Raw genomic sequence first — 18933 nt, forward strand, 5'->3', positions numbered from 1 at the left:
AACTTATAAACAAGGAATAATCTGAGGTCCAGAGGAGAAAAGTGACTAGCCAAATATCACTTCAGGTGTTAAAGTACCCACAGCACAGATTCAGTAATGGGGCAGGGAATGGGGCATAGAACACAGGATGCTAAATCTAAATATTTGAATTCATACTGTGACACTGACACTTACTAGCTGTGACCATGGACAAGTCACTGAATGCCTTGGTGCCTAAATTTCCTCATCTGCAAAGATGGGGGTGATACCTGTACCACCTACTTTCCTGGATTTTTTGTGAAGCTCCAGGGAGGTCCCAATCATTTCTTCAATTAATTGCCTAGTGCTGTCCACAGAGCATTGTGCTAGTGATTGAGATTAAGAAATCAAACCAAATAACATCTGCCCTCAAGGAACTTACATTCTTATAGAAAAATAATATGTACTTATGTATAAGTATAAACACAATCTATATAAAATTGGTTCTTGGTTGTTGTCCTTTGGACTCCAAAAGGATCAAAATGGCATCACTCTGGTCAGGGCAAATGCACAGTGTGTCCAGTTGCTGATCAGACCAGTACAAGCTCAGAAGCCTCCACAACAGGTCAGACACAAATAGCCCGTATGAATATTTGGGTTGGAGATATCCCTAAATTTGCACATCTCATGTTTCTTTTGAGCTACTGCAATTCTGCTTTGCTCTTAGACTACAGCACCTTCTTTGATGTAGGTCCAATATACAAGTCAGCCTGTGCCAATGTCTCCCATGTCTCACGGTTGATACCAAAGTTCTTCAAAATGCAAAATAAAAAAGATTAATGGAAGGAGACTCTAGCAGTTAAGGGATCAGGTTAGTTTTGAAGAAAACTAGAAATTGTAGGAGGCAGAAGTAAAGATGGAGTATACTGTAGGCATGAAGGACAGCCTGCTTTTCACAGGCACTTTGATGGGAGCTGAAATATCATGTATAAAGAACAGCAAAGTCACTTTGGCTGGATTGTAGAAAATATAAAAGAATATATGTATAATATGTAGAAAATATATAGAATATGTAAAGAAAAGTGATTTTGCCAGATGTCTGGAGGAAGTATTGGAAAAGGAAGAGTGTAGTTGAAAAAAGAGGTAAGGAGGGCATCTGCTAAAGCAGTGGCTATGTGAATAGAGAAGAAGCATGAACATCAGAGAACATCAGAGGTGCTCTGTATGTAGAAAAGACAAAATTTGGCAATTAATTGGCTATGTCTGATAAAGAAAAATGAGGACTCAGGGATAGCAATGATGTTGCAAATCTGGATGCCTGGAAGAATGGTAGTGCCCTCGAGAAATGGAGAAATTTGGAAGAAAGGGTGAGTTTGGAGAAAGCATGTAATGGACTTTATTCAACAAACATTGAACTTATGATACCTATAGACTATCCAATTGGAAATGTCTAATCAGAAATTTTTGATATAGGACTACAACACAGAAGCAGGATTGGGGCTAAATATATAAATCAAGGAGGCATAATGATGAATTATTATAATTAGAGATGAAAATTAAATCCATGTCACCTGATGACATCTTAAAGATAGAATATAAAGGGAGAGGAGAAGAGAGGGAAGAAAAGGGAAGAGGAAGGGTAGGGGAATAGATCATAAGGACAAGGAGAGCACCTTGGAATTGATCCAAAATTAGAGGGATATGATAATCTAGCAAAGAAGACTGAAAAGGAACAGTGAGACAAATTGGCGAACGAAGCATGAGCAATGTCATCAAAAACAAGAGGACGGAATATCTAGGAGAGGATAGTAAATAGTGTCAAATGCTGCCAAGAGGTAAAGAAGGAAGAAGATTGAGGAAAAACCAGCAGATTTGGTAATTAGGATATCATTGGTGAAAAAATAATGAATATAATAAATGCATAGAAGTACAGAAAAGCCTAGTAAACAGAGCCAAGAGGGGAAAAAATGGACAACGACTTCCACAGTGTAAATGGAAAGAACCACCACAAAACAATTAAAAGTGAATGTTGCAAAGTTACAAAGAACAAGAATGGCCTCAGAGAAAAAAGAGAAGATTCTATTATCCTCTCCTTTGCAGATGAGAGAAATCAAGAGGTATGGATCATTGCATATATTTTCTAACTTTTTCAATAAACATCAGTTTTGATGGAGCATTTTTTTCCTTTTTTCCTCTTTTTCTTTTAAAAAAACAGTTTTTGCTATATGGAATGGCTCTCTGGGAAAGATACTGGTAGAAATTTTTACAATGTAAAAACAAAAATAGCAATACCATTTACTTTCAAAATTAAAATTAAGTAAAACTGAAAAAGAAATGTTTTGGAAAGAATAATTTCAGTTGATTAATGAGGTAGGAAACCAGAGTACAAAGGCTTGAAGAGAGGAAATTAAGGCAATGAGAATAGACATTTCTTTCTAATACTTTAGCTAAGCAAGAGTTAAAGTGTACAAGTATTTTTCAGCCTTTACAGTGCTGTGTCATTTGTCAGCTTTAACATTTTTCAGTTGTTACTATTATTATTATTGGTCCAGATCTATGACTTCCACTATCAATGTAGATTGGCAATTTAGAGTCTCAGAGCACTAACAGGTTGAGTGGATTTCCCATGGTCACACTGTTTATATTTATTAGTGGCAGAAATTGAACCTCAAGATCTTATTGAGCCCAAAGCATGCCCTCCATCCATCACACAACTTTACCCCTAAAAACTAACCACATCAATATTGTTTTTATTGGACTAAAAGTTTCTTAAGAATATCTATTTTTATTATGGTAAGATGGCAGAGTGAATAGAGAACTGCGCTTGGAATCAGGAAGACTCATCTTCCTGAGTTCAAATTTAGCTTCATATATTTACTAGTTGGTGGATCCTGGACAAGTCACTTAATCCTGTTTGCCTCCGTTTCTTCATCTGTAAAATGTGCTAGAGAAAAAAATGGCAAATCATTCCAATATTTTTATCCAAGAAAATCACAAGTGTGGTCATGAAGAGTTAGACATTCAGCCTCTGGCACATATTGGCTCTGTGACCCCAGATGAGTTCATTTAACTTCTCAGTGATCTAGGCAACTCTCTAAGATCATAAATTTATTTTTAAAAAAAAAGGTGCTGATCTGCATTTGTGGAGGAAGTTTCCTTACCTGGGAGTTCCCTATGCCAATGAAATCACAGGTCTAGTCCCTAGCCCTATTTCTGATGGCAAAGGGCAATAAATGAAAAAGAGCACAATCTAAAAAGATTCAGCACATAATCTGTGCAATTCTATTGAGATTGTTTTGTACCAATTTCCCAAATTCTATTTCTAATGAAAACCACTTGAGCCATCAGGGACTCCTAGAAGGGTCATGTTACCCCAGGAGAAGTGGTCACTTGCTTGTGAAGGTTTATTTGGATCTAAGGGACATACTGACCCATAAGAAAACGGTGCTTTGTCTCTGAAAAATTTCTGTAATCATCTGATCAATCACTGTTGTTTTCCATTTTCATACTTGGTGTTTACTTTGTAACTGGAAAGGTATAAATAATTTAGTATATTTCTGCAAGTCTGGTGTGTTTTCTCTCCTCCTTGGTCCCCTTATCTTCTTCCTTATCATCAATTCTTTGTCAGTGAAAAGATTCTGCCCTGTTCCTTGTATTCAGCTGCTTGAGAAAACATATAGTTCATCTATATTTAATGTGTCTTTCCTGCTGATCTTTCAGTATGCATATATCCCCGACCACATCTAATAAGCATGATGGATGATACTCAATTTAGCTAATGTCGACCCATAACTGATTACGGCAGCACCCATGAATGTGGCTGGAGTTATAGGCTTGTCAGCATTCCAATTACAAACAACCCCTTTCCCAGAAATTTATACAGCAAATGTGGGTGAATTCAATTCTCAGTATGAGTTTAGGTTATAACAGCTTAGCCCTGTGTGCTAGAGATTTAAATGACATGTAAGGTACCCAGCCAAAGCTCAACAACTTAGCTGACCTGCTCAGAGGTAACCGAATGGTAACACCAAATAAATAACCTATATTCTTTGATAAAATACAAGGGAGTTATATGGAGAGGCTGCCAATAAGTACTCAAATTTGTCCTTTTCAGATGAAAAGAGATGTAACCAATGACCTTTTCTAGAACAGAACATGAGGACTGAGCTCAGGCTCTCAATTGAGATCAGTTGGTCAACTGCTAAGGAATAGATTAGAAGGAGATATGGGCAAAATAAGATCCAGGATCAGGCTCAGAGAAAGATCAGCTAGAATATTAATGTTCCATTGGAACCAAAGTCCTGGGAAGTCATGGATCCAAGTTGCTGAGATCTAGTCAAGGAACAAAGTTAGGAGAGAAGGACCACCACCATGGAGATCCCTAAATGGTCTGTTGTCTTGTCCAGTTCTGGACAAGTTTGGAAGCCAGAATAATAAATGGTACTTTAACTCTGGTCTGAAGCCAAATGGAGGCTTTTTATTGCTGGCCCTGAAACAAGCCCCATCCCTTTCTTTAAATTCTGAAAAACCTAATAAAAAGATCAAGTCCTTCCACTTCAGGCAAAGGTTCTAGTAGGGGTAGCAAGATGAGAGTTCATTTATTGCTTTTAGGTTCAAAGTTCTCAAAATTGGAGTATAATGGAAGTATGATCTCAAGGACTTGGGGGAGCTTGTGCTTCCTTGGTTTGGGAGTCTCTCTCAGGGTGTTTGGAGGGCCCGTTACTGGTCAGTCTGGCTCCTTGGCCCCTTAGTCCAAGGCTCTAAACATATTCCTTGATAACTAGTCAAGCAGTCATTATACTTCTTATGTCCTTTGACATTGAAAGGATCAGACACATCAATAGATGCAAAACTTTTATCATGATTTTACTTTGAAATAACATTTTTAACCAGTTGCTGTTTTCATTGCCTCATAGGTTTAATTTTTATTAATTTTATCTTTATTTTATTCCAATAAAAAATTTACACATAAGTTTTCCAAATGCCTCCTAGATTTTAGAGAATGCATTGCATCCCTGGATGCAGCTTGGTCCTTAGAATTATTCTTAAATTCTGGTCTGACAGCTAATGGTTTTGCTATTTGTTAAGTTTTTCACCATCCCCAGCCATGACACCTACATTCTGTCCTCCTTTTCTCACTGGGACTCAGACCTTTTTTGGAGCCTTGAGCAAAACCAGCTAGTCAGCTTCCACCTCACCTAAACTAATCCCATCATTTCTAAGCAATGCTTCTGATTTAGCACCCTACTGCCCCTATTTTTCACCTCTTGCACCCCTTTATGTTTCATCTTTCCCATTAGACAATCTGGCTTACTTGATTTTATATTCCCAGTGCTTAGCTCAATGCCTGGTGCATAGTAAGCATCTAATTTTTAATTAATTCATTCTCTTTCACATTTTTCAATCTATACCTACAACTTTTAATAATAATATTTGCAATTGTACCTAGCATTTATATTCTTATTTAAAGTTTACAAAGCACTTTACATATATTACCTTGCTGGATTCTCATAATAATCCTGTGAGGTAAGTATTAACCACTAAAAGTTAAGTGACTTGCCCAGGATCACACTGCTAGGATGTGTCCAAAGCGAGATTTGAGTTTGGTTATTCCTGACTTCGAATCCAGTTCCCTAAAAAATACTCCAGGCCTGGCTCAAAATTCATTTCTATAAGAACTCTTCTATGACTAACCTAACTCCATATGACTATATTTTAACCCACGCCCTCTGAACACAGATGTTCCAAGCCATCTATTTAACTGTATAATTGTTTATATGTTGCTTCTTCTTAATCACATAGTTGTTTTTATTGAGTTTATTAAGATATGACAATGTTTGTACATGTTTTGTCTCTAAAGCTACAGGAAGCCCTGAATCATATTAAGAACCCTGCATTGTTAGGGTACCTGGATACTTTCTAGCTCTATGAGCACCAAGGGTAAGTCTCTAAGCCTCAGTTTTCTCATCCGTAACATGTGATTTCCTTCCTTCCTATTCTCTTAATCTATAATCTTTTTAAGGAAATAAAATGTACATAACACTTGCATTACTTATTTTATAAGTTGCTGTGATCCTTCATATAGCTTCTTGAAAAATTGGAAGCAATATATAAATGTGAGCTTTTATTTTATTATTAATGTTCATATTGCTTTTAACCAAAGTAGAAGCGTCTCAGTTATAGGAGCCTGCTTTCTAATTTCTTCATACATTCCCTTAGTAACAGAGCTCCAAGTAGTATAGTAGGACGCAGAAGGGAAAAAAAGAGATGAGTGAATGATCCTCCCAGCAGTTTATTACAATATCAGCTGGCATTTGTATAGTACCATTTTCTGAAGAGCTCAAAACATTTTCACATTTATTATCTCATCTGTACTCATGTTATTTTATTGAAAATATCTTCCCAAAGGGGAGACACAAACAAGGTGTTCTTTAAAATGTTTTAAAATCACATTATTTACAAGGTCCCATTCTTTCCTCTCTGTGTTACCCAGAGTGGCTATTTTCCACTTCAATCCAATTCTTTCCTTTGTTGAATATGTCATTTGGAAACGGTTACCACAAAAAAAGTAACTGAGCGAAGCATCTCAAGTCTATGCATTGCTTCCATTTCTTTGTTCCCTATTGTTCTTCCCACTTCTCCTTAAGAAGAACTAACTGCTTTTTGCCTAGTTTTTAATTCCCAAATAAAGCCTTTTTTATCTTTTTTTTATCTGATTGTTTTCACTCAGTATTTTATTCTTACAATATTCACTGTCATGACTTACTTACATTTAGATAAAATTCTCGAAGATATAGTTTGTATTCCTTTACCCTCTGGCCTCCCTTCCCTCACCTCCTGCCTATCTGGAACTAACTCCCAGGTCTTATACTGCTTTCTGGTTCCCCAAAGGTTCTCCTTACCTACATGCTATCATGTACTCCCAGCCTGCCTTTCTACTTCATCCAGACTTGTCTTTCATATATTGTGTTCCTTCTAGGCTCATGAAAAGTATTTTGAACAAAGGCTTTTGTGGCTTATACTGGCTTAATATCCTCCTGGATACTTTTTTTAAAATTTAACCAAAACCTTGAATGCCACAGTCCAAAAGGAGACAAAAAAAAACTATTTCAGGTTCTGAGGCAAGGCAGGAGAAAGAGCTTTGAGAGTGGAGAGGCCTTCCCTGGTACTCTTCAATCAGATGTGTAGATAGGGTAGGCAGCTGCCAAATCATAATTACATGTCATAGCACTTATATTCGCAATGCATTGAGCATAATTCTCTGAGTTAACAAGCTTTGACTGAATGCTGTCCTTGACTTCAAAAATCTTTATCTGGTATGTATTTTCCACTCAGCATATTCCTCCTTCCTCCTATTCTCTTAGTCTATAATTTTTAAGGAAATAAAATGTACATAAACACAAAATACTTTTTTGTGCAAGCATCTAGATCTTTGGAACTCTTATGCTCTCTCTTTCTCCAGGAAGCCTCTGACACTGAACATTCACCTTTTTCCTATCCCCCTAACCTTGTCAATGGAGGACCTTGCCTCATATTTCACTGAGAAAGTTGAGGCCATTTACTGAAAGTTCCTCTTCTCCTTATCTCACATCACTCAGATGCCTTCTACCACAATCTCCTCCTTTATCCCTCAGGTGAAAAGATTGCCTTTCTCCTTGCCAAGGGAAATTCCTCTACAGGTAGAAGTGATCCCAGTAAATCATCACACACAACAACAACAATGAAAAAAGAAAGAAAAAGAAAACCATTTTTTTTAGAAATTAAATTTAAAGAATGTTTTTAAAATGAAAAGAGCTAAAAATCAGATAACTTATCAATACATCCAAAAGGTCTAAAAATATGTGCAATGTGCAACACTTGTGAACTTCTCACTTCTGTAAAGTAGTAACGGGGCAATCATTTCTCATATCTTTTCTTTCCAGGCAGGTTTATTATTTACAATTTTAAATTTTTTTCTTTTGATTTTTGAATGGTTGTTTGTTCTATTTACATGGGTTGTAGTCATTGCATATATTTTTTTCTTGCCTATGATTACTTTGTTTCCCATTAGTTCATAAAAATCTTTCCAAGCATCTCTGTGTTCACTATATTGATCATTTCTTATAACTTAGCAATATTTCACAGTATTCATGGGCTACAATTTGTTTAATCATTCCCTCACTGATAGGCAATTAAAGTGGTACCTTGACACATGAGTTTAATTCATTCAATGGCCAAGCTTGTAACTCAATTTGCTCGTGTGTTAAATCAAATTTCCCCATTTCAATGAATGGAAATGCTCCAGCCCCAAAAAACCACATGAATTTTTTTGTTTTATGTGCTTTGAAATATGAAAATATACTTTATAAATAACAAATGAATGTATTTGTTGATAATAAGAAAGAATGCAAAGAAATAAACGTGCTTATGAAATGTTATTTACCTTCAAGGTCAGGGGAAGATGCTGGCGGAGAAGGTTTTCATTTCCTGTGCTATCACTTAGCATAACTTACTCTCTACACACCTAATGCTACTTTAAATGCAAAATTGACCTTACACATTACTTACGATATATAACTTTATTGCTAAACTTAATTGCTATTTTTTACTTTACTTAATTATCATCATTTTCTTCATTGAATTTTGGCTGTTTTGCCACATTTTCCATGATTTCACTTAGAGGCCCCTTCAACAAAAACTTTTCCATGGAAGTTTGTTTCTTCCTCCCTTTCAGAATGTTTCAATAATGTGTGAAATAAGTGTCATTTCACAGCTCCAGTACACAACCCATTGCAACTTTTTCTGGGTGTTTCTTTTCGATAAACTGCTTAATTTTTTTCCCAAATCCTCAACATTTCCTTAATCTCAGTTGTACTGATTACCTCATCCACCTCAAGCTCCTCCCCACTAATTTCCTGCAAACCTGTATAGGCTGCTGCTGTAACTCCTTCAGTTCCTCTGTCATCAGGACCCATAGTAAAGAGTTAAGAAATTTGCAACAACAACAAAAAAACACCTGATAATAAAGACAAAAATAAAGAAGAAAGCAAAAGCAATTCAATACAGATCCTCGTGGGGCCAAATAAACACTGAACTAAATGAGACAGCCTCATGTAACTTGTGAAACCAAACATTCTGCAGGCTTTCTAGTGGAAGATCATGCTTCAAATATCCACTCATGACTTAAAGCAAAAAATCCTGATCATAACTGCTCAGACCTCAAACTGCTTGTGACTTAAGGTGCTTGTATATCAAGGTACTACTGTACTTTGTTTTCAATCTTTGCTATCTCAAAAATTACTATTATAAATATTTTGTGTTTACGGAAATGTTTTCTGCTTATCAATTAACCTCTTTGGGAGTAGTAATGAAGCATAATCTAATCATGAAATAGCTAAATCCAGTGGTATGGACATTTTATTGAAGTCCCTTTATTTACATTTTCCAGTTTGTTTTCTAAATGGTTGGATTGATTCATGATTTCACCAGCAATGTACTAGGTGCCTGTCAAACAACTTCTCCAAAACTTATTGTTCCCATTGTTCTATCACCTTTGCCAATTTTCAGGCTATGAGTTAACTCAGGATTCTTTTAATTTGCATTTCTTTTTTTACTAGAGAATTTGAGCATTCTTCCATATAGCTGGTACTATTTCGTAGTTCTTTTGAGATTATTTGTTCATATTTGGCCTTTTGTCTAATAGGAAATGATTTTTGAATGTGTTTATTCATATTATATGCATTATTTATATATCTTGGAGGTAATCTATAGATTCTTTTAACTGGTATTTTGTTTTTTGTGTTCAGAAATTATGGACAATTTTCTTATATTGTTTTTTACATTATAGTGTTCAGGTTTTTTGATTTCCATTCTTCTGGGATCCTTAGTTCTCTCTTTACTCCTATCCTGCTTTTTTGCTTCTATCGAGATCATTTTTTCTCTTAACATTATTGTCCTTTATTTCTCTTATTCCAGATTAGTCTTTGCTCTATTTTACAATCCCAAACAGTTATTCTCTCTTGTTTTTTGGCGAGACTTGCCACTGTGGATTCAGATTTTCCTATTTTGTCAAATGAAACCTCTTCGTTTTACAAATAAGACACTAAGGCCTAAGGAGATTATTTAATTTGCCCAGGGTCACATAGGTATTATTAGAGTAAAGATTTGAAACTGAGTCCTCTGACTCTTAAGTAAGTGTTTTTTCCATAGTACCACTCTGCCTTCTAAGTAGAATGAACAAAGGCCACAGTGGAATCCTGCTCTTACCACAGTTATCATTCATAGAAAATTGACTCTCCAGATGGTCTCATATACATCCAATTTGTTCAGACCTTCTGCTTCACTTAGCAGTACATGTTATGAAATGACTCTTCTCTTCTTGCTAATAAAAATTGAATCTTATTACTACAATACTTAAATGATAGAGAAGCAGTAAGACCAAGTGAGTCAATCACAAAGTATTAGAGGCCTGGGTTTCAGATCCTTCCTCTGACCTACATTAGTTGTGGTGCCCTGAATAATATATGTTCAGCACTCTAATATCTTCAAAGATCACAGAGAAAGTTTAATATGACAAAGGACCCAAAAGTGATTTTGTTTTGGATTTTTTTCCTTCCATTGGTGTTAAGAGAGGAAAGAAAAGATTAGGGGACAGTGTAGTAGAAAAGAAATTGGAAACTTTTAAAACTTACTATTTCACTTAAATGGAATATGTAAGAAGATGAGTCTATGAACATGGAAAAGAGAGAGAAAATTGTTAAAGAACAATTCAGGGGCATACAGTGAGCATCTTATAAATTATTCTTACTGAATCAGAATAAGGAGAGTCGAATACACTCAATTTTGGTATAGAAATATATACCCTCACCTGGTCAGTGTGACAGCAGAGAGGAGATCAGCCCAAGAAGGGACGCTATCTTCAAATTATTTCATGTTGCCTTAAATGGCTAATTGTGCCATTCTAGATTTTATTAAACTTCATTCTATGCTCTAAGTACTCCTGGAACAACTAGACATCTTTTTCCTATGATTAGCTTTATGTAAAATGTCCAGTCTCTAGAAATCTTCTAAAGACCAGTTGTCTCTTATTATCTATGTCCACTACTGCACATATCTATTTATGGTTCTGACTCCTTGAAGAGGAAATAGCATGTAGAGCAAACTACATACTCATACCAGCTTAAATCTCAATACGAATTCAAACATTTAATCTCACTCCCTTTACATGTTCCTCCAACACACACATACATATATACATACACATAGAGCCATGTAGTTGTCTAAAAATCTTTAAATTAAAAATATCACCCAAAGGGCATAGGTCTGAACATGTTGTTTAGCCCAGCAACATCACTACTAGATCTATATCCCAAAGAAATCAAAGATAGAGGAAAAGGGTCTAATGGTAAAAAAAATATATTTATAAAAGCAGCTCTTTTTGTGGTGGCAAAGAACTAGAAATGGAAAGGATATCCATCATTTGGGAAATGGCTGAATAAATTGTGGCATATGATTATAATGGAATATTATTGTGTCATAAGAAATGATCAACAGGATGATCACCAAAAAAAAGTTATATGAAATGATACAAAGTGAAGTAAGGAGAAACAGGAGAACATTGTATCCAGGAACAGCAATAATGTACAATGATCAACTGTGAATGACCTATTTATTATGAACAATGCAAGGATCTAGGATGACTCTAAGGGACTCATAATGAAAAAGGATATCTACAATCATAGAAAGAACTGGTGGAGTCTGCATGCAGATTGAAGCAAACCACTTTTCCCTATATTTCCTTCTTTCACATGAATAGGAAAATGTGTATTGTATGATAGCACATGTATAACCTGTATCATATTACCTGCCATCTTGGGGAAGGGAAAGGGAAATGAGGGAGAAACCCAGATCACAGAAAAATATTATTAAAAACTGTATCTACTTATAATTAGGAAAAGTATGATAAAAACAAATTAATAATATTTAAGTGCCTACTTTGAGCAAGACCCTTTACTAAAGATCTATTCTAATCATGACATGGAGATGAACCTAGATTCTTAAAGGCTATTCTTGCTGAGTTCAAGCTCTCACAGGTCTATTGAGATGGAAAAGATTAGAGTACATTCTGAATTATAGCATGTATTCCTATTGTCTGATTATAAGCCTAGGTGAATTCAGAAAGGCCCAATCACCAAATATATGTTAGGTATGAAGTTATTGGGGGAAGGGAGGGTTCGTTTGGCTAAAGTAATCTATGGTCATATCATGAGTCGTTGAGGGGGCAATGATTTTTGATCTGGAAGAAATCTGTGGTACATAGTATGGTACAGTGGAAAATACTGCCCCTGCCACTTATGTGATCTTGAACTTATATGATCTTTTAAGGGCCCCAGTTTCCTCATCTATAAAATCAAAGGGTTGAACTAATTGACTTCTAAAATACTTTCCAGCCCCAAATCTATGAGTCTATGAAGCTAATCCAACTCCTCCATTTTACAACTGAAAAAAAAAACAACCCGTGAAGGTTAAGTGACTTGCCAATGGTCACCGGTAAAAAGTTGCAGAGCAAGGATTTGAAACCAGGTCCTCTAATTCTAAATCTCATGCTTTTTCTACTATGCCACTCTCCCCCAGGGGTTGGATGTGACCTATATCAGTGGAAAAATCATCCACGCTGATAAAATACCAGTTTCTTTAAGTATTGAAGTATATACACCCAAGTACTGTACCTACTGTGTATAAACCTTAAAGTAACAAAAGTATTTCTGTGTATTGAGTTCCCTAACAAGACATCTGAGGTTCAGGCTAACACAATGGTGCCATTTATAACACAACAAAAATCAAACCTGAGCCTTGGGTGATATGGTCTGTCCCCTAGCCATTGGAAACATGCCATGATCATCAAAAGAGAAATACACCTGATAACCAACTTCCTTCTAAGAACAAGACACACTCAAGAAAATGACAATGTTCTTACTTTTGCCCTTTTCACCAAGATAATTGGTTTAAAAAGTCCAACACACTTTCTTTTTAAGGAAGGAAGTCTGTTTGAGAAATATTAAAAACAAGAATTACTATAAAACAATCACTTTTTTCTACTTACAATTCTGTCAACTATAATTAACTCTTTTATTTAAAAACTGCTATGTATCTTGGAGAGTCTTATCCTGAAAATATCATGGTATCCTAGGGCGCTATGAAGCTAGTGTTGGGTATCCAAGTTATCAGACAGGAAAGAATCAATATATGCATGACCTGAACAAATAAGAGTTTAAAAGACACTGTTTAATAATCATAAATTAATATAACTCAATGGATGTGACTGTCTCCTTCCTTTTGGGGAAGTTTAGCCAAGCAGAGGAATTGATAGGAAGGAAGAAAGGAAGAATAAGAAAAGATGAAATGAGATTTGAAAGGAAAAATATTAAAAATACTAAATAAACCTCCAGTGATATCAGCATTTAATCCCTTTTTCTGGCAATCCTGTGTTAGAAAGAGATCATATCTTATGAGGGCCTCAGTTCTTAGAATCTATCACAACCATATTTGCAAGAAGCTATGGTGACTATAGTGTGTTAAGTAAACTAGAATTTTCAAGATTATAGTAACTGGGAAGCCACTGGTTATACAGCTTTCAGATGCTGCAAGTGAGGAGTAGGTTGATTTCCAAGTGGGAAATGGAAGATCTCCTGATTAAGGCAAGAGATAAGACTCCTGTGTGGGATAAGCAAGAAGCTCCTTCCTCTGATTTGAGAGAAGAGGGATATAGTTAATGCCTCTGGGGAACAAAGGGCAAAACTAGGTTGACTGTGAATTCTCTAACAGCAACAAATTTATCATATGAGAAGGAAATGTTTCTATATCGATTAATCCATCTTGAAGAAAATCTGCATATAGCACTCGAAGCTTCTCATCTCCAATTCTGGCTTTAGAAGACCTGGTTTTGAGCCCCAGCTGCAATATTTAACTCACTGTATGTATGCCTATAAGCCTGTGACTTAACTTCTCTGAAACTCAATTTATTCAGCTTGAAAATGGGGCTAACTTTAGTACCATCTACCTCAGAGTGCTGTTATAAGGAAAGCACATTTAAACTAAAATATTATGTTGTTGTTGTTCAGTTATTTCTGACTCAGCATGAATCCATTTGGGGCTTTCTTGGCAAAGATACTGATTGGTTTGCCATTTCCTTCTCCAGCTCATTTTGCAGATGAAGAAACTAAAGCAAAAAAAGGTTGAGTGACTTCTCCAGTTTCACACAGCTAATAAGTGTCTAAGGCTGTATTTGAACTCACAAAGATGTGTCTTCCTAATTCCAGACCCAGTACTCTATCCATTATGCCACCCAGCTACCCTAAAAATACTATGTGAATATGAGCTAATATGAAGGCATCATGGCTTAGTGAATAAAGAGCTGGACTGAGAGTATGGACAACCAGAGTTCAGGTACCATGTCTGCCACTGCTTGTGACCATAGACCAATTGCTTAATTCTCAGTGCTCCAGGCAGCTCTTCCATAATACTCTAAATTATAGGGTGAATGTTGGGGAGTTTCTGAAACAGAAAGCTTCCTCCACCAAGGAAACAACAGATCTAGACAAAATAAAATAAAATAAAAATAATTATTAGCCCAATAATCCACTAATTACTTAAAGTAAAATATCATATTTCTTGTTTCTAGGAACTCTCCAAATCCATACACAAACACATTCCAAGCTTTGGTTTTTTGAATTTCACAACCATTTTCCACTCTAGTTCAAATGACCCATCTCCCAAGCCAGACTGATAGCAGCACAGACTATCTACATCACCAAGGAAAGCCACAATAGATTATTTTCTTTTCTTTAAATTATCTGGCCTGTCTATGGGTACCATCCTGACCTCCCAAATACAGGAGCCACTGATACAGTATCCAAGGATTCAATTACCCACAGTTAACTATGGGGAATAGATTTAAGTGAAGCAAAATTGCACAGTCATCAGCCTCACTTTCTCTTCTTGAGTCATTGAAGCAAGATGAAAGACAGGACTACTGGTAATGGCCTGGGATACAGTGGATGACCTTGGCATCTTGGATGTCTGACCGAACTCTAAGCACTTGCTTTAGCCACCTTCATAGTGGTTAGAACAAATTGTTCTCATCTGTCCATTCCACCAGAAGAAACCTTCCTTTACTAACTCACTAAATTTGAGGCACCCTCAACCTGATTTAACCCATCTGCTGAGATGCTTTTATCAGAGTGTGGCCTGAGAGTGTTACAAGCTTCTTGGAAACACAGGTGAGAGTTGGGGGAAAGATGGACACCAAAGGTAGATGAGTAGCCCAGAAAAAAGTCTCAGCAAACCCTCATACCAGAGGTACTGATCCTCCTGGAACAATCCATGTAGGGGTATAATCTTGAAGGACTATATACAAAAATGAGGAAGGTGTGGCTTCTGGGATTGGGTTACTTGACTCTGACAGTGTGGAAGTCCCAATCCTAGATAGTTTACCAGACTGTGGTCATTGTGCATGCTACAGTTTTTGGAGCTGTGGGTGGGTTTGAGTACTAAGTGACACTAAAGATGGGTGAACAACCCTGAAAAGGGCTTGGTTTGCCCTCACGCTCAAGGTGCCAGTCCTCCTTGAACACCCATTCATCTGAAGAGAGAGAGCGAGCATAATGCTATATATTAATGTACAATGTGCTTTATTATAACTATATTTAGTGCAGGTCCTGTCATATTTTCTCTTTAACTTATCAATTAAACTTTATTATATATATGTACATACAAGAAAATGGCATTAAATATGCAGTCAGCAAGTGTCTGTTTACATTCATGGTTTGGCCAACTGAGTTATATCTTGGAACATATTCCCCAAAGAAATAGGTACCCTACTGTAATTACAAAATCCATCATAGGAATTTGATTGTTTGATCAATAATCGATCAGATCCCAAAGCGTAGGTAACCACATTGCCACAGAAAGGGACTGAAACTGTGACCTTATTGCTCTGGGGAGTTCCAATTTCAGGAAACTCCCTCTACAAATGAAAGATGATGCTTTTTCTATAACTTGTCACCTTCGATAGTTGGCTAGAGTTCTAGCAGAGGATATGAAATGTTCGTTTAATTTGGTGATTATTAAATTTAGTATATAAAGGTGACAAAAAAGCAGAAAATTGTCTAGACCAAAATACTGAAAGGAGAAGTGGTTTGTCCAGGATCATATGGTCAGTATATATCAGGAGCAGAACTTGAAACCAGGTCTTCCTGGCTTTCTAATCAGTTGTTAGATCCTCTGGCTTCAATAGCACCATGCAGCAAACAAATGCTCTTGTCTCTAATGTTCTTTACCCTCCCTCTGGTGTCTATAAATCCCACAGGAGGCCATTAGAAGAACCAGGTAGAAATTTCAGCCCTACATATTTTTGATGAAATAAAAGTCAATAAAATCTCTTTCTTATTTCTCTTTGCACTTCCCAGGAGACTGAGCCTGGAGTTCTTGACATCCTCAAAGTGAACTCTGTTCTTTGATTATTAGCTTCACAGCATAAAGCACTTGATGAGAAAAGCAGGGAAGATCAACACAACCCCTATTGTCTTTTTTCCCCTTTATCATTCCATTCTCATAATTCTCTTTGTAGTGGATTTCCAGAAAATCCAATCCTAGGATCTATAGGGACTCATTTCCTGCTCTCTCCAAACTCCTCTAACCTCAACTTCTCCTTTTGTAGCATAAATTTAACTGACTGCCCCCTGATCACAAATCAGGTAAAAAAAAAAAGGTAAATGCTACCTTTTTACAAGGAGACGGAAGGTGTCACCTATGGCAGGAAAACCATATGCTATTATAGGCTGTCACTCAAATGACCCTCTACCTACAAGGCATCTTAAACTAGATGTCTCATCACCAACTTAGAAGAAGTCAAAATGAATCTTCTCAGTTCTTTCTTCTTTCCCTATCCAACTCAATAGCTTTTTAAAGCAGCTGCTATGTACCAGTCATTGTGCTAAGCACTGAGGATAAAATGACAAAGATAGTCTCTGCCCTCAAGGAATTTACACCCTAAAGGGGGAGACAACACACTCAAGGAGGCAGGTAAAAGGAGGAGGAAGACAGTGTAGGAGCATCTTGTTTTGTAAAGTTGAGACAAGAGGGAGCAACAGATACATGCCCAGATTCTGTATCACGTTCATCAGTGCCTTGAGATCACTCAATGCCATGGTCAAAAACTTCAGAGTAAAGTTTAAATCATTTGCACCCTTCACAATAAATAGTCCAGTCTTTTGAATGAATGAATAAAAACAATATTTATCAAGACTGACTATGTGTCAGGCACTGTGCTAAGTAGTGGAATACAAATATAAGCACAAATGATAATATCTATCTTCACAGAACACAGATTCTAATAAGGAAAGATAACATATAAAGGGGAAATGATAGAGGTTGGAGGAGGAACTTGCACCATGGCATGGTTTGGAAGTGGTTGACCTGACTCTGAATAAGCCTAAAGCCTCCCTCCTCCCTTCCCATTAGAGCAGTATATCCAATCCTAATCTCTCTGCTGAATTCTGGTCCCAAGATGCCTTCTGGTCATGCCCCACATAGATGAATTAAGAGCATCTCAATTAAAATCTGGCCAAAACAAACTCATCTTCCCCTCTAAAACTACCCCTTTTCCAAATTTCCTAATTTATTTCAAAGGTACCATTATTCTTCCAATTACTCAGGTTTGTAACCTCAACTTTTCACTCTTGCTTACCCTCTAGATTCAATCAGTTGCCAAGTCTGATCCATTCGTTGCTCACCACATCTCTTACACAGTCCCTACCCTAATTCAGTACTCATCATCTCTTGTCTAGATTACTGTAGCAGTCTTTTAATTGGTTTCCTAACTTTTAGCCTCTTTCCTCTCTAATCTTTCCTCCACACAGCTGCCACAGTAATCTTCCTAAAGCACATCTGACAATGTCAGTCCCATGCTCAAGAACCCTATTGCTTTTATAATAAAATACAAATCCCTTAGCTTGGCACTTAAAACCCTTCATAATCTAAATCCAGTTTACCTTCCCAGTTTTCTCTAATGTAATTTCCCTTCTTGAATTTTACATTTCAGCCAGAATAACTGATTTGATGTTCCCCAAACTATGGTTTTCCATATGTTCTCCCCAAAACCCTTCTTCTTCTTTGCCTCTTAGAATCCCTGGTTTCCTTCTATGGTTCAATTATGAGCCTTTTCCTATGGAAAATGTTTCCTGATCACCCTAAATGCTAAAGCTCTTCCTCCCTCCTTCAATAAGAATGTAAACTTCCTGAGGGCAGGGACTGTTTTTAATTTTGTCTTTGTATGTCCAATAACTACCATGCGGTCTTACAAACAGTGAGCTTTTAAATGCTTTGGGTCTGGATTTGACACTGGACTCCTCTAAGGCAGAAAGCAGGGTATTAGGGAACCCTTTGTATTACTATGATCTGCTTCTGGAGTGTAATAATTAAAAATTTGGTTGTCCAAATGTAATAGTTATAAAACAATTGTTGTGGTCACCACTTATAAAATTAACTCTTAAGTCACAAGGATGTTAGTAGCTTTAGTAGGTTTATTACAGCACGGTAGATATAGTAAAGGGGAAATGTAGGAAGGAGGTAGAAAATATTGCCTACTTAAATTAACTTCCAGATCCAAGTGCTTCACCAAAAAGAGTGTCCCACCAAAGACAGGAGAAGAGCCAAAAGGCCAGTGTCTCTCGCCAGGGTCTCCCCAACCCAAGCAAGTCACTGAAGTTGAACTCCTCAAGCCACCAACACAGAATCTCCAACACAGAAGTCCTCCAATGCAAAAGAAGTGCCATGCAGAAGAATCCCTCTTTCAGCCAATGCCACTAAGGCAGCAGAATGAACAGAATGCCCTTGGCTGGCTTTTATAAGCAGTTTTCTCCTGTCACTTCCTGTCTCTCTGGTTTCTCCTTCATTTCACTGTGGGTTGGTCTATCACATCTTAGAAACCAATCAAAG

At 36.7% G+C, this 18933-nt stretch overlaps 1 protein-coding gene across 1 annotated transcript in view; it reads right to left on the reverse strand.

The window, feature by feature from the left end:
- Nucleotides 1-18933, reverse strand: part of KCNH1 (potassium voltage-gated channel subfamily H member 1) — a 613189-nt gene that overhangs the window by 495394 nt on the left and 98862 nt on the right. The gene's annotated exons all lie outside the window — the stretch shown is intronic.

This window comes from Gracilinanus agilis, chromosome 4 (assembly GCF_016433145.1).
Source record: "Gracilinanus agilis isolate LMUSP501 chromosome 4, AgileGrace, whole genome shotgun sequence".
Taxonomy (NCBI): Eukaryota; Metazoa; Chordata; class Mammalia; order Didelphimorphia; family Didelphidae; genus Gracilinanus; species Gracilinanus agilis.